At 42.6% G+C, this 14,031-nt stretch overlaps 1 protein-coding gene across 4 annotated transcripts in view; it reads left to right on the top strand.

Moving 5' to 3' along the window:
* The window catches only part of ERICH1 (glutamate rich 1), a 141,381-nt gene that overhangs the window by 17,589 nt on the left and 109,761 nt on the right, over window positions 1-14,031 (top strand). The window lies entirely within an intron of this gene.

The raw sequence follows: 14,031 nt of genomic DNA, 5'->3' as shown, positions 1-14,031 counted from the left end.
CCAGGCAACCTTAACTCTGCACTAAGAAAAGGATATTTTGTTAGTGAATTTCTTAACTTTTTTTTAAATGTAAAAACGCTCTTTGTAAGAGTTCTTTGTTTGGACAGCTGAAGTTATTACAGAGGTGTACGGTAAAGATGCTACTGTGACCTGCTAAAGGCCAAAGATGCAATGTGATTCCTAAGTGGTCTGTAGTTCACCCCGCAGTACGTTTTGTTATAATGTAATGGTTTGTACTTTGAAATGTTAGGAGTGTGGAGTGGCTGACAGGACAGGGAGAGAAATTGCGCATTGACTGTTACAGAATGTTGATAGACTTTCTGTGTTGGTTAAGCATGTGAGAGAAGACTGTGTGTGTCCTTCTCTACACAGAACCTTCCCCATATTTCCAGCTAACCCTCCCCTTCCTGTCTTGCCAAATCATTATACTCTAGAAGCAAAGTTGTCCGTTGCTGTTTGGTGCCCATTGCTGGTGGAAACAAATCATAGGCAGCACTTTTCTTTGTCACATAGGCTGAGCTGTACATTGAGCTGCTTCCCATGGAGAGAGGACTGTGCTGGACTGGCGGAGAGAGGAGGTGGTGATGGCAGAGGCAGTGAAGGGATCAACATGCAGCCAGGGTAATCATTGCTCTAGCTAGGCTCACCCACTTAATCTCCACTCCTGACCAGCCTGCCTGTTCACACCGGGAATACATGTACCTCAACTTTGTATTTCCTTGGTTAGCCACTCTCCTTGTTCTGGAATGCTACTAGGCGCCACTCTTCAGTCTAAACTCTGTGTCAGTTATGTTTTAGAATAATTACTCAGAACCCACACTTACCACAGCCCAGTTCTCCCCTTCCACTGCTTTTGCTGTCATCGCCTCAACTCCCCTCTCTCTGCCAGTCACGGTGGATAATCATGAGTTTCCAGTGCAACACTGTGGCTAAAAAGGCTGTGGTCCTTCGATGTTGTAACAGGGTGGCCTTTCCCTTTAAAAGCCGGAGGCCTGGGGGCAGCCAGCCCTGTTTATTTAACCCGTGAACATGAATGAGTGTTATGCTGTACTCCACGAGCATGTAGTGTTAACTCATGAACTAGTGGTCCTCCAACTATGCTGTTCTTTGGACATGTGTACTTGTGCTTAAGTGACAAATTCAGCCAAAAAAAAAAAAGTTTTAATTTAGTGTGACAAACATATTTTTCCTCTATCAAAAAGTATGTGGGTAAAATGTACCCCAAACATGTTGTACTGTTATCCTGTATTTTTAGTAGTTCTATATACACTTTTTTGCCTCTGAGAGTATCTTTTATTGTAATAGTGGTGACTGTCTTCCTCACTAGCAAGCTGTTTTTTAACATAAATGTAACTTGCATATGACGATTAATAAAGTATATGTGGGGTAATGTGGGTATGTTGCAATAACTCATGAACTAGTGGTCATCCAACTATGCTGTTTTAGGACATTGCATATACTAACTGATAATGAATTGCAGTGACAGTAGTTGCTGCATACAATTACAATAAGGTAGAAAGTTCTCCAAGGATGTATGAAAATTGCATATGGGCCCACGCTGAATGAGACTCCTGCTAGCTCTTTCAATTTCCTAGTTAAATAAGGTCTTGTTGTTTTTTTTTCATCATAAACATTAAAGAATTATTCTTCACTTCTGAATACACTTGCTGGACAGTCCCCCACAACATAATTGATGTAACTTTTTTTCTCAACACTGAATGAAGATTAATCAGATGAGGCTGAGAAGGGGACAGCTGTTGGCTGTAAAGAGTTGTGGGGGGATGGAGGGAGTAATACAGAGAAGCTGCAGGACAGAACCATCTACTGCTGTGGCCCTGCGGAAGACAGACTGGATGGGAAGTCCTAGGACTGAAGTAGCGGCTGGGTAGAAAGCCCTATCTGGAAGCTTTTTTTCCTTTGTGAGTTTGTGGTTGTTTAGCCTTTCCCTCCAGGCTCCAATTTTTATCTAAAGTATAATTTGGGTGTGGCTAATTCCCCAGGCAAGTGAGTGAGATTGGTAGTGTACAGATGTATAAACAGGGGAATCATGTATGAATAGGAGGTCTATATTAGCTCCCTTAGCAACTGCTCCTGGAAATCCAGTTCTGGTGTCCGCAATTCAAGGATATGGATGAGTTGGAGAGGGCTCAAAGAGCCGTGAGGTGGATTGGAAAACAACCTCCTCAAGTCTCTCATTATAAGGCATAATCTACTTACCTTAACAAAGAGAAAGTTAAGGGGTGACTTGAACAGTGTCTGTAAGTACCTATATGGGTGAAAATATTAGATAATAGAGGGCTAGCAGACAAATGTATAACAAGATCCAGTGACTGGAAGTTGAAGTTGGACAAATTCAGACTAGAAATTAGTATTAGCCAAGATGAGCAGGTATGGTGTCCTCTGTTTGACAGAAGCTGGAAATGGGCAATGGGATGGCTCACTTGCTGATTATCTGTTCTATTCATTCCCTCTGAAGCACCTGGCATTGGTTGCTGTTGGAAGACAGGATACTGGGCTAGATGGACCTTTGGTCCGACCCAGTATGGCCGGTCTCATATTCTTAAATAAGGTGCAAACTTTTAACAGTGACGATAATTAAACATAGAAACAATGTAACAAGGGTATGGTGGATTCTCAATCAGTGGAAATCTTTAAATCAGGGTTGGATTTTTTTTTGTAAAGGATGTGCTCTAATTCAAACAGTAATTAATTCAGTGAAGTCCTATGGCCTATATTGTACAGGAGGTTGGACTGGATGATCACAATGGTCCCTTTTGGCCTTATGTGTGAAACTGTTTGCTGATTACTGCTGACCCTCTATTCTCTCTCTCGCATGCATGCACACACAAACTAGTCAGACTCCCTCACCACTGCTCCAACATTCTGTTCTCTTGCCACCCCAACCTGAAGCCTTCCACATCTCTGCCACCTCCCCCATCATGGAATTCAGTCTCTGCAACAAGGCCTTCTTGCAGTGTGGAGGAGGAGGAGAACAGTGCTATAAAGGTGACTGAAATGGCTCCCCAGGCATTCAGATTTGTTAGGTGATCTCGGCCTAATTTTTTTTTTCTAGTCTCTATTAGGAACTTCCAAATAATATTTGGCACGGTCACTGATTATAGTGCTTTATATCTTCAATGTCCTTTACAGATATTAACTACTATTTAAAAGAATCCTACAATGTTTGTGAGTAAATATCTTCATTCTCCAACTGGGTAAAACATGAGGCATATAGAAGTGATTTATCTCGCTTTGTCGATGGCAGAACTGTGATTAGAACTGAGGCGTTCTAGCCCTGAGTACTTTTCTTATACCAGGCTGCAATTCAAAGCTAACACCTTCCAAAAAGATGTCTTGTTCCTATGTAAAATAGTAGGTAATTTCACATGGACACGAATCTGTCTCTTCTGAAGACTGTTGCTGTGTTTCCTTTAGACTTCATGCATGAACACAGACTCTTTTTTTTAAAAATTACCTTCTCGTAGAATAAATGTTTCTCTCTAAAGCCTATGAATAAACTTCTCTGACTAGAGTTTCCTAAATGTGCAGAAAAAAAGCCCAAAACACAACAGTCCCCCTTTCTGGGAGTGCAAGCATTGATATTTGCCCACTTTATGACCAATAAATCCTAATAATGACTTGTTTCAGAGTAGCAGCCGTGTTAGTCTGTATTCGCAAAAAGAAAAGGAGTACTTGTTGCACCTTAGAGACGAACAAATTTATTTGAGCATAAGCTTTCGTGAGCTACAGCTCACTTCATCGGATGCGTTCAGTGGAAAATACAGTGAGGAGATTTATATACACAGAGAAAATGAAACAATGGGTGTTACCATACACACTGTAAGGAGAGTGATCACTTAAGATGAGCTAATACCAGCAGGGGAGCATCGGGGGGGTGGGGGGTGGGGGGAACCTTTTGTAGTGATAATTAAGGTGGGCCATTTCCAGCAGTTGACAAGAACGTGTGAGGAACGGGGGGGGGGGGGGGGAATAAACATGGGGAAATAGTTTTACTTTGTGTAATGAGACATCCACTCCCAGTCTCTATTCAAGCCTAAGTTAATTGTATCCAGTTTGCAAATTAATTCCAATTCAGCAGTCTCTCCTTGGAGTCTGTTTTTGAAGTTTTTTTGTTGAAAAGTGACAATTCTTCAACAAAAAAAACTTCAAAAACAGACTCCAAGGAGAGACTGCTGAATTGGAATTAATTTGCAAACTGGATACAATTAACTTAGGCTTGAATAGAGACTGGGAGTGGATGTCTCATTACACAAAGTAAAACTATTTCCCCATGTTTATTCCTCCCCCCCTCCCCCGTTCCTCACATGTTCTTGTCAACTGCTGGAAATGGCCCACCTTAATTATCACTACAAAAGGTCCCCCACTCCACCCCCCCCCACGCTCCCCTGCTGGTATTAGCTCATCTTAAGTGATCACTCTCCTTACAGTGTGTATGGTAACACCCATTGTTTCATTTTTCTGTGTGTATAAATCTGCCCACTGTATTTTCCACTGAACACATCCGATGAAGTGAGCTGTAGCTCACTTCAAGCTTATGCTCAAATAAATTGGTTAGTCTCTAAGATGCCACAAGTACTCCCTTTTCTTTTTAATAATGACTTGATAGTTGGAATTCTGATAGGGATAAATATCAGTGCTCGTGTTTTGTTGCATTGTCACTGTAAAGATAAACAAAGAACACTAGCACAGTAAGAGCCCTATTTTTGGAAAGATGCAAAAATAGGAACTCATTGTAAAAGACTGTTTTAGTTTTTAAAAACACTCAGGCAGCACCTGCCTAACTGTTAAAAAAAACACTTCATAATGTATGGTTTTAAATAGGATACAATTTTTAAAATTTGTTTTAATTCTCCCAAAAGTGACAAATTGGTAGTACTGCGTAGTATTAGTCATGTGTTGCTGCAAAAGTTCTGGGACGAAAGCTCAGGAAAAAGCCCAAAATAATTGAGGAACTCCAGAGAGAAATCCATGTCCTTTGTGGCGGATGACTTGGAGAGTAGATATCATTCACAAGCTCAGTCTAGTCATTATTCCCTTTAAGAAAAGAAAGCTGTTTGGCACTGGAACTAGAAGGTCAATTCTGAATCTAAGAAACACTTGTATCCTTCTCTGCCTTTTAGGGGGTTCTATTTTTTCCTATTTCTTAGGTCTACCCAGGAAACTAGTATTTTGCCTTTGGTAGCTATCTTTTGGTCTTGAAGGTGCTTATATCCCTACCTGTCTAGAACATTGTACAACTTTTTCAAATTCAAAATTGGTCATGGTAAAATCTTCACTCTTTGACAACGGTCATATTGGCTGAAATGATTGGAAAACTGAACCGTGCTGATATTAGTCCCCTTCAAGTACAGACAGAAAGACAGAATTGTTCTCCATCAAGCTTCCCAAAGTGTTTTCAAATGCCATATTAAATAACATGTTGCAAAACCTGTATCACATCAAAGAAATGCCTGGCAACATGAAGTTTATTAGGAAACTTGTTTCATATGGGCACGAGAGACTCACTTTAATAGACAGCATTAAAACTTTACACCTCCTGGCTGATGGAAGTAATGTTCTTGGCTTCTGACTTTTTTGTTAAGGCCTGACCTAGCTATAGCAAGGATAAATATTGGGAAAGATGGTTTCTCTTGAAATCTGTAAAGCTGGAACCTGATGGGTGGGGGTTTTTGTCTTTAGAGCTCCAGTCCTATGGTGGAGGGGCTTTGTAAGTAAGTAGATAGACTATAAAGTAGACTTGCTCACTTTTGACAACATATTTCTAAGGGCGTCTTAGAATCATGTTTTCTCTTGCAATTGTCTACACTGACTCACTTGATCTGCATAACAGCCTCATTTGGGATTTGGTACCGATTGAGTCTGAGAGGTGCTGAGTAGCAGACCTGTGCTGAGGAAGAGGCTGAAAAACAATTACTCTACGAACAAGATCTGTAGTGTTCAATTATTCTCTTCTCTGCAAAGCCCACCATCCCACTTGGCTTTTTCTTTTTCTTTTTCTTCACCACTGAGTAAGGGAACTGAAGTGGTTTAAGGTCCTGCAGAAACAAGTCACTTGAATTCTTGTCTTTTCAAGTCTGAAGCAGCACTAATGGGGAAGGGAAGCAAACTTAACAAACATTATTTAAGTTTAATTAAACAGCTTACGGTGCAGCATAAAAGAACTGCATGTAATACTGTATAATTGACCAAAGTACAATTAAAACTCTTGAGAGTATAAACTTCATTCATGATGAATTTCTGATAGTGAAACAGGCTGAATAAATTCTTTTATATGAGGAACTCCTGTTTCTTCTTTGAGTAGTGTCCCTGTGGGTGCTCCACTTCAGGTGTCAGTGCGTCACTGTGCCGCAGATCAGAGATTTTTCAGTAGCAGTGCTCAATCAGGGCGCACGTGCGTGGTAGTCCTCTCACGGTGCCATTGGTGCCTCATGTAGGTTGCACACACCCTGACCCTTCAGTTCCTTCTGAACTGTCCTCGGCTGCAGACGGAGCCTAGTGGCAGTGCTGCTTTTTTGTTTTTTCTCTCTAGAAATAATTAGATTTGTTTAATTAATTAGTTACCATTTTACCCAAAACCACATGGGAACTCACAAGAGGCCATTCTACACACACTCGATGTCAGACGAGCCATAACATTTTATTTAGACAGAACCAAACCGTTCCAGAAATCCCCAAGACTTTATTTCCACAACAGAACACTCCAAGGGCTGAACGCTATATCAACCAGAGACTATCTAAATGTATCCAACTTTGCTATTGACTGCGCAACAAGGAACCCCCACTGGGGATCTGATCCCACTGTACGCATGACATGGCCACATCTATAACCTTCCTGAACAATGTCCCTCTAATAGATATATGCAGGGCTACCACACGGGCCTGAGAGCACACCTTTGGAAAACATGATGCCATCACTCAGTGCTCTGTCAGATACTATACTAGGCCTTACCATGCTTTCTGCAACAACACACATGACACCAAAGCTCCTACCATCCACAGTAGGGCACTGCTCTACAGACACCTGAAGTGGAGTACACACCGGGACACTACTCGAAGAAGAAGAGGAAGTTGCTCAAGCTTGTGCAGTAACAAGGGTTCTTCGAGATGTGTGTCTCTGTGGGTGCTCCACTACCCACCCTCTTCCCCTCTACTTCAGAATTCGTTCGTCGAGCTCTGCAGTAGAGAAGGAACTAAAGGGTCAGGGTCATGTGCGTGCTACATGAGGTGCCAACGGCACCACGAGGTGACTACTCTGCACGCGTGTCCCAACCGAGCAGTGCTACTGAAAATCTCCAATCTGCGGCACAGGGACACTCCGACACGTGAAGTGGAGCATCCACAGGGAGACGCATCTCAAAGAACCCTCGTTACTGCACAAGGTGAGTAACTTCCTCTTTTATTCAGTGTCAATAGATTAATTTTTTCTAACCCCCCCGCCCCCCGGTCACTCCTTGATTTTGACTTATGCAAAATTGTGCTATGTAGGGATACCAGTGCTTTCAAAAGCCTTTTCAGCCTTAATATCAGAACAGGACCTGCACATTTGCTGCCTTTGAGTCTGTCTCTTCTGTAACAGAATATGTTACAGTTTCAGGATAACTGGCCCTCTGACCTCCTGTTGTGTTAATTCTTTGGGCTCATGTATTCCATCTAAATTAAAGATGATAACAGAACCCTGTCACTGTCAAACATTTAACAGCTTTAAACAAGGTTCGGTACACAGAGACCTCAGCCTGCATAGTACCATAGAAAACACACCATTAAAAATAGTTTAAACGTTTTATTAAAGATAGAGAAAAGAAGGGGAAAACAGTTCAAGCATTTGAAATGTAAAGTATTAAATAAGGCTTTCATTTTAACAACTCGTTTGTTCCCTGAAAAAAGCCCTTTGTTTGACTGTCTCTTAGATGGAGTTAAATGTGGTAACTTACTGGTCTTTTGGGGAAAAGAAAAGAAGTTAATTGAAATGGGATGGGGCTGTTGCTGCTGCTGTTAGTTTGATTCTGTTTTCTAGAAGGCGAAACAAGACCAACACGTACAAGGGGAAAGGAAAGAACTGCAAAGGTAGAAAATGCAGCTTTAGTCTCTGATGTTGGCTATCGCTTGCAGCCTCACTGCTGGAAGAACTCAAGCATGGCACTCAGTCTTATTAGCGACTCCAAGACCTGGACTCCAAAACTTGTACCAGCATCAGGCTATTTAGGACATTGCCTTTATTTGCTTCTTTGGTCACACGCTTACAACAGTGTTGCAAAATATGCAGTCTTTGCCGGCTAAGCCAGATTGTTATTACAGAAAGAAAAAGAAGAAAGATAGGAAAGAAAAGAAATCTGGTAGAGAAGGAAAAGGACACGTTGGGGCATGGGGAAGAGAGAACAATGTCTGATATCCCATGTGGTGGTCAGGATTCAACAAAAGGTGGTAGGGGTGGTGATGTCATCTGCCTCTCTCTGTTAGGACATCTTTCAGGATTGGAAAGAAGGTGGTCTGTGGTCCAAGGAGATGGTGGGGGTGGCAGCCATGATGGTGAAGCTCGTTCCTTCTCCTTTTTCTCATCTTTCAGTCAGCTAGTGTCAAGGTTTCCTTAGTCTGTTCATCTATATTTCCCCCAAAGTAGTTTTTTAAAATCCCAAAAAGCAGTGATGGGCAGAATAGTCTGTCCTCTTATTATTTTGTCCACTAATAGACCTCTAGTTTTCGACACACCAAATCTGGTTAATTGATTTTTTTCAAACTCAATTCTCCTGTTTCCCAGGTACCATTTTAACACAGTCCTTGAATTATCTCAGCAAGCCTTTTTATTTATACCAATTCAGTCTGTCTCCCTCTTGTAACTTTTAGCCATCAACATCTATTATAAGTTATTGTGATTCTTTATGAATTTTCACAGTTGGGCTTATAGTTAGGGTTGTATAATAATGTTTTTAGGAAAGGGTTAAAAGAACTTTTATTGGTGTTTGCCATGGTACTAATCAGGTTGAAGGCTCTGTAGACCAAACTTTGTTTATAGCTGTTTAATATTTAACAGCAACAGAGTCTTGTTAACACCTTTAATTGTTTGGGCCCATCTATTCCATCTAAATTAATAAACACCCCCCCTTCCACGGCTGCTTCAGAAGAATGCCACTAAGGCCCCCAGCTGTTGCCTTTCTCTTGGCAGGGACATACATCCCTCTCTTTACTGGCTCGGGGCTTTTGCAGTCCTCTTGCCCTTCACTCTGATTATCCCCAAGCAGGTCTGACAAACATCTAGCCTCCTGCTTTTTAGTTATTCTACAAGGACAACGATGGTGACTTACCAGATACCATGCAGCTGTTTCAAAACAGAATATGTTTATTCAAGGATAAAAGCATACAGAGAAAACTTAAAACAAAAACAGCTTATCAGTAGCTCCCTATCAGTTCTGTGGAGACCTTTGCAGGTTCCAATCTTTCCAACCCTCCAGCAAGTTTGGGTCCTGCCCCCCCTTGCACAAAAGGTGATGTATTTTTGCTGAATCAAAAAGACTCTCTCTCAGTTCAAGCTGTCCCTTTTAAACGAAAAGCCCTTTCTTCTGGTCTCTGGTACTGCTCTGACCCAGAATATGCAAGCCACTCAGGGGGTGGTACTTCTCTGAAGCTGTTTACAATCACAGGGAGTGCAATAATTACCCCACATGCTGCTTTTAGTTCCTGGAGGAGCTGTGGTAACCCTACCTGGGAAGTAGAAGAATTCCTAGCCCACAAAAATATAAAAAACATTGATATATTTAAAACAATATGGTTCCTAAAGATACCGCATGTGGTTGCAATATCTGTTCCAGAGGTTTTTAACCCAAGTGACAAATGTCTGGGAAAATAAAACTTTAAGATGCAGACAATATTTGGCTTGCTGATTTGTCAGAATTGTTGAAGTAAACATGCTTAAGGATCTTGCAGCATACAATGCAGTAAACACCTTTGGAGACTAAACAATTCATCTTCCCTTTCGCTGTTAATTACTCCTGAAAAGCTGTCTATTGTGAGTAAACGAGTGAGCTGTAGAGATTATAACTATCATAAAACAAATCGGAATGTCACACTTTTTTTTTTGGTCCCTCTAGGGTGTGAAAGTATACAGGTGTCTCATTCTAGTGGCATAAATAACCAAATGTGAATGAATATATACTAATACTCCATTCACAGTTAGAAACCATCATCCTGTCACCATGCCAAAAATGGTTCTCAGTTGATGCATCTTACACTTGGCATCAATTTCCCCCCCTCCCTAAGGTCTGCGTGGGCTACATCTGTTATACATGCAACCCTGGCCATCACAGGAATGGTCTTGACACCAAGACTTAAATCCCCCACAGTGAAATGTGTTTTGCTGCTGATGGACCCTTTCCACCCCACCCACATGCGCACACTTACTTCTCTTTTTGGTTGCATCTTAATTTCTAATAGTTTAGCTGTCAGAGCGCTGCTTGCTTCTCTAACAACCAAAAACACTTTAACAAGTAGTTCATCTAATAGTATGTAACAGTTGCCTAATTGGAGTAGAAAATGCTAGCATTAGCTGTAAGTAAAAACAAACTCTAAACCTAAATGTAGCCAGCTGCAGGGAAACTATCTTAAGAAAAGAAACAGTAAAGATGGTACATCTATAACAACGTGATAAAATGGACTTGTCTTTACTGGCTGGGGTAGAGGATATAATGAGCTAAGTTTGTCCCTTTTGTAACCCCCTTAATTGTATTGGCCGTACATCGAGTAAACTTGGGCCAAATATATTTTTTATTTTTGGGTGTTGTCCTTTTTCCACTGGAGTAGAATGAAGGGAGGATCTTCTCCTCTTCAGATTCAGTCATGCAAATCCCCACGTATCAGACCGAAAGCTCATGCTCAAATAAATTGGTTAGTCTCTAAGGTGCCACAAGTACTCCTTTTCTTTTTGCGAATACAGACTAACACGGCTGTTACTCTGAAACCCGAAGAGATGTACTTCCAAAATATCCTCTAGGTCAGGGGTCGGCAACCTTTCAGAAGTGGTGTGCCGAGTCTTCATTTATTCACTATAAGGTTTCGCGTGCCAGTAATACGTTTTAACGTTTTTAGAAGGTCTCTTTCTATGCGTCTTTGATATATAACTAAGCTATTGTTGTATGGAAAGTAAATAAGGTTTTTAAAATGTTTAAGAAGCTTCATTTAAAATTAAATTAAAATGCAGAGCCCCCTGGACCAGTGGCCAGGACCCGGGCAGTGTGAGTGCAACTAAAAATCATCTCGCATGCCACCTTGGGCACGCATGCCATAGGTTGCCTACCGTTGCTCTAGGTATTGGCATGTCTGGTCTGCTGTAGCCAGAAGAATCTCTAGACTGCCCATGGAGAAAAAGGGCTTTCTGTTAATAAGCTGAAAATAATAACCTCACTGGGAATGAGCAACAGGGGGATGGATCACTTGATTACCTGTTCTGTTCACTCTAGGGCAGGGGTAGGTAAACTATGGCCCATGAGCCTCATCCAGCCCCAGTCGGGACCTTTAAATCCGGCCCTTTAGCTCCCACTGGGGAGTGGGGTTGGAAGCTTTCCCCGCTCTGGTGCTCCAGCCGGGAAGCGGGGTCAGCGGCTTGCCTTGCTCTGCTCTGCTTGTGCAGCAGCTCCATCTAACTCCCAGAAGCAGAGGCAGCCAGGGGCCTCCACAAACTACCCCCACTCCAAGCGCCAGCTCTGCAGCTCCCATTGGCCGCAAATCACAGCCAATGGGAGCTATGGGGGCTGTACCTGCGGACAGTGCAGCGCGCAGAGCGGTGTTGCCCCATCTCCGTGTGGGAGCTGGAGAGGGGATGGGCCACTGTTTCCAGGAGCCGCTTCAGGTAAGTACTGCCCGGATCCAGCACCCCTGATTGCCCTTCAAACCCTTTGATTCCAGCCCGGAGCACCCTCCTGCACCCCAAACCCTTCAGCCCCATCCCAGAGTCTGCACCCCCAGCCGGAGCCTCACCCCCCCCCCCATGCGCCCCGCCCCAGTTGAGAGCCCCCTCCGAATCCCTCCATCCCAGCCTGGAGCACCCTCCTGCACCCCAAACCTCTCATTGTCAGCCCCAACCCAGAATCTGCACCCCCAGCCAGAGCCCTCATCCTCTCCCCCTCCCCCCCCGTGCACCCCAATCCCCTGCCTCAGCCGGCCCTCCATACGATTTCCATACCGAGATGTGGCCCTCAGGCCAAAAAGTTTGCCCACCCCTGTTCTAGGGCACCTTGCATTGGCCACTGTCATAAGACAGGATACTGGTCTGACCCAGTATGGCCATTCTTATGTTCTAACTGTACCTTCCAGGGGTTCCAAACAGTTTAAAGACAGGCTGGATGCATCCCTAAATAATTAATCAACAAACACATTAGTGATTTCTCACTTCAGTTGCATAATTAGTTACTCCATTTTTCATTTGCATTTGTATCCAAACTTTATGATTTGGAAATTCAAACAAAAAGTAGGGAGTACCTTTCTTACCAGACTCGCGTGTTTCTAGGGCAACACCTCCATATTGTCTGAGCATAAAATCCTCCTCTTTTCTTCTAGTCTCTGTCAGATAAAGGTTCCATGTACAGTGCCTTGCACAATGAGGTCCTGGTCCATGACTGGGGCTTCTGGGTGTTGACTGCTACAGTGTTCATGTCTTGTTTGTTTGGGGCCACAGTAACGCAACCCAAAGTTGGCCTTCCTCTTACTGTAGTAGAGAACCACCACCCAGGACAAATGGGTTCTGTTTGTATTTGAAAAAAGGTCATATCCTTTCTGCCAACGCACATAGGGCCAGATTCTTGTAGTATTTAGGCACTTATTTACATCTTTAGTTACCTAAATACCTTTGAAAATCTAGTCTGCATGCCTTCCTGCAGGCACTGCAGCACCATCTATATGTAAAAACTGTCGTCTTATTCTGGAAGATCGGAAGTTTTTTGGCATTTTTTTTTTCTCCTCCAGATGTCCCAAAGAGTGAAGTTTCTGCTTGGTCTTTGACTTCCAGTGGCTGAAACAGTTTATAAAGAAACACTTCAAGTTAAGAAACCTTTCAGTTAATTCTGACTGCAATTAGTCCAGGGGATTTCCAGACATCCATAGACTTACAGGATGCATATCCTTTTATCCCCCACACCTCTGTGATTCCTAAGAGTTTTTCCATGGGTCCCTCTCTTTTAGCATGACCGCCTCGGGATCTTCCCCATCGTTATGTTGATGTTGTGTTCCCCAAAATAGGAGAAACTATGTACTTGTACAAGTGGCTTACAGGGGCTTACAGGGAACCCACAACAAGAAGCCTGCACTCAAGAAATGTGTGTTCATGGTTTTTGTTTTGTTTTTTGGTTGGGGCAGGATTGTTTTGGTACTTTGGTTGTTCTGCCTTACTATTAATAGGAAAAGTCCTATGAAAGATAAGAGTTGGAGCAAAGGGTATTCTTTTGCCCCGGGCATGCATGTGACCCTGCTACAAGTGCATAGTTTCTCCTCTTCTCACCCTTCTAATGTCCCCTAATACAGGTTGTGACACTACACCCCATATTCTTTATAGTAAGATTATTATATGAGTATGGCATAATTATGATGTATTTTATGCAAGATAGGGCATGTAAGATATAATTGAAAAGGTTATGATTTACTGAATATAATTATCCTATTTGTATGCATGTATCATTTTGGTATCTGAAGTTAGGAGTATTGTCTATGTATCTATTACAAATGTGTTTACACCTGGGGAATGCCTATTCCGAAAATGACTGTCTAGATGGCTGGCTAGGAAGGGCCCATTCAAGTCAATGGACCATTAGGGAGAACAATAGGTCTTGGAAGAAGCTAATTTTCCACCGGGGAGCCTTCCTGAGGACACTACAAACAGCCTCTGAGTCATGGCTGCTATGACACTACAGAGGCATGTGACCAGATCACCTAGTACTGGACTCCAAGCGTAAGAACCAAGCCTGGAGGGACACACCCAGCTGCAGTTACATACACACAGATTCTTTAACCAGTCTTGGTTCTAGGTTCATC

This window comes from Natator depressus, chromosome 3 (assembly GCF_965152275.1).
Source record: "Natator depressus isolate rNatDep1 chromosome 3, rNatDep2.hap1, whole genome shotgun sequence".
In the NCBI taxonomy this organism is placed as follows: Eukaryota; Metazoa; Chordata; order Testudines; family Cheloniidae; genus Natator; species Natator depressus.
The sequence above is the reverse complement of the archived record's forward strand: the minus strand, read 5'-3'. Positions and strand labels throughout refer to the sequence as shown.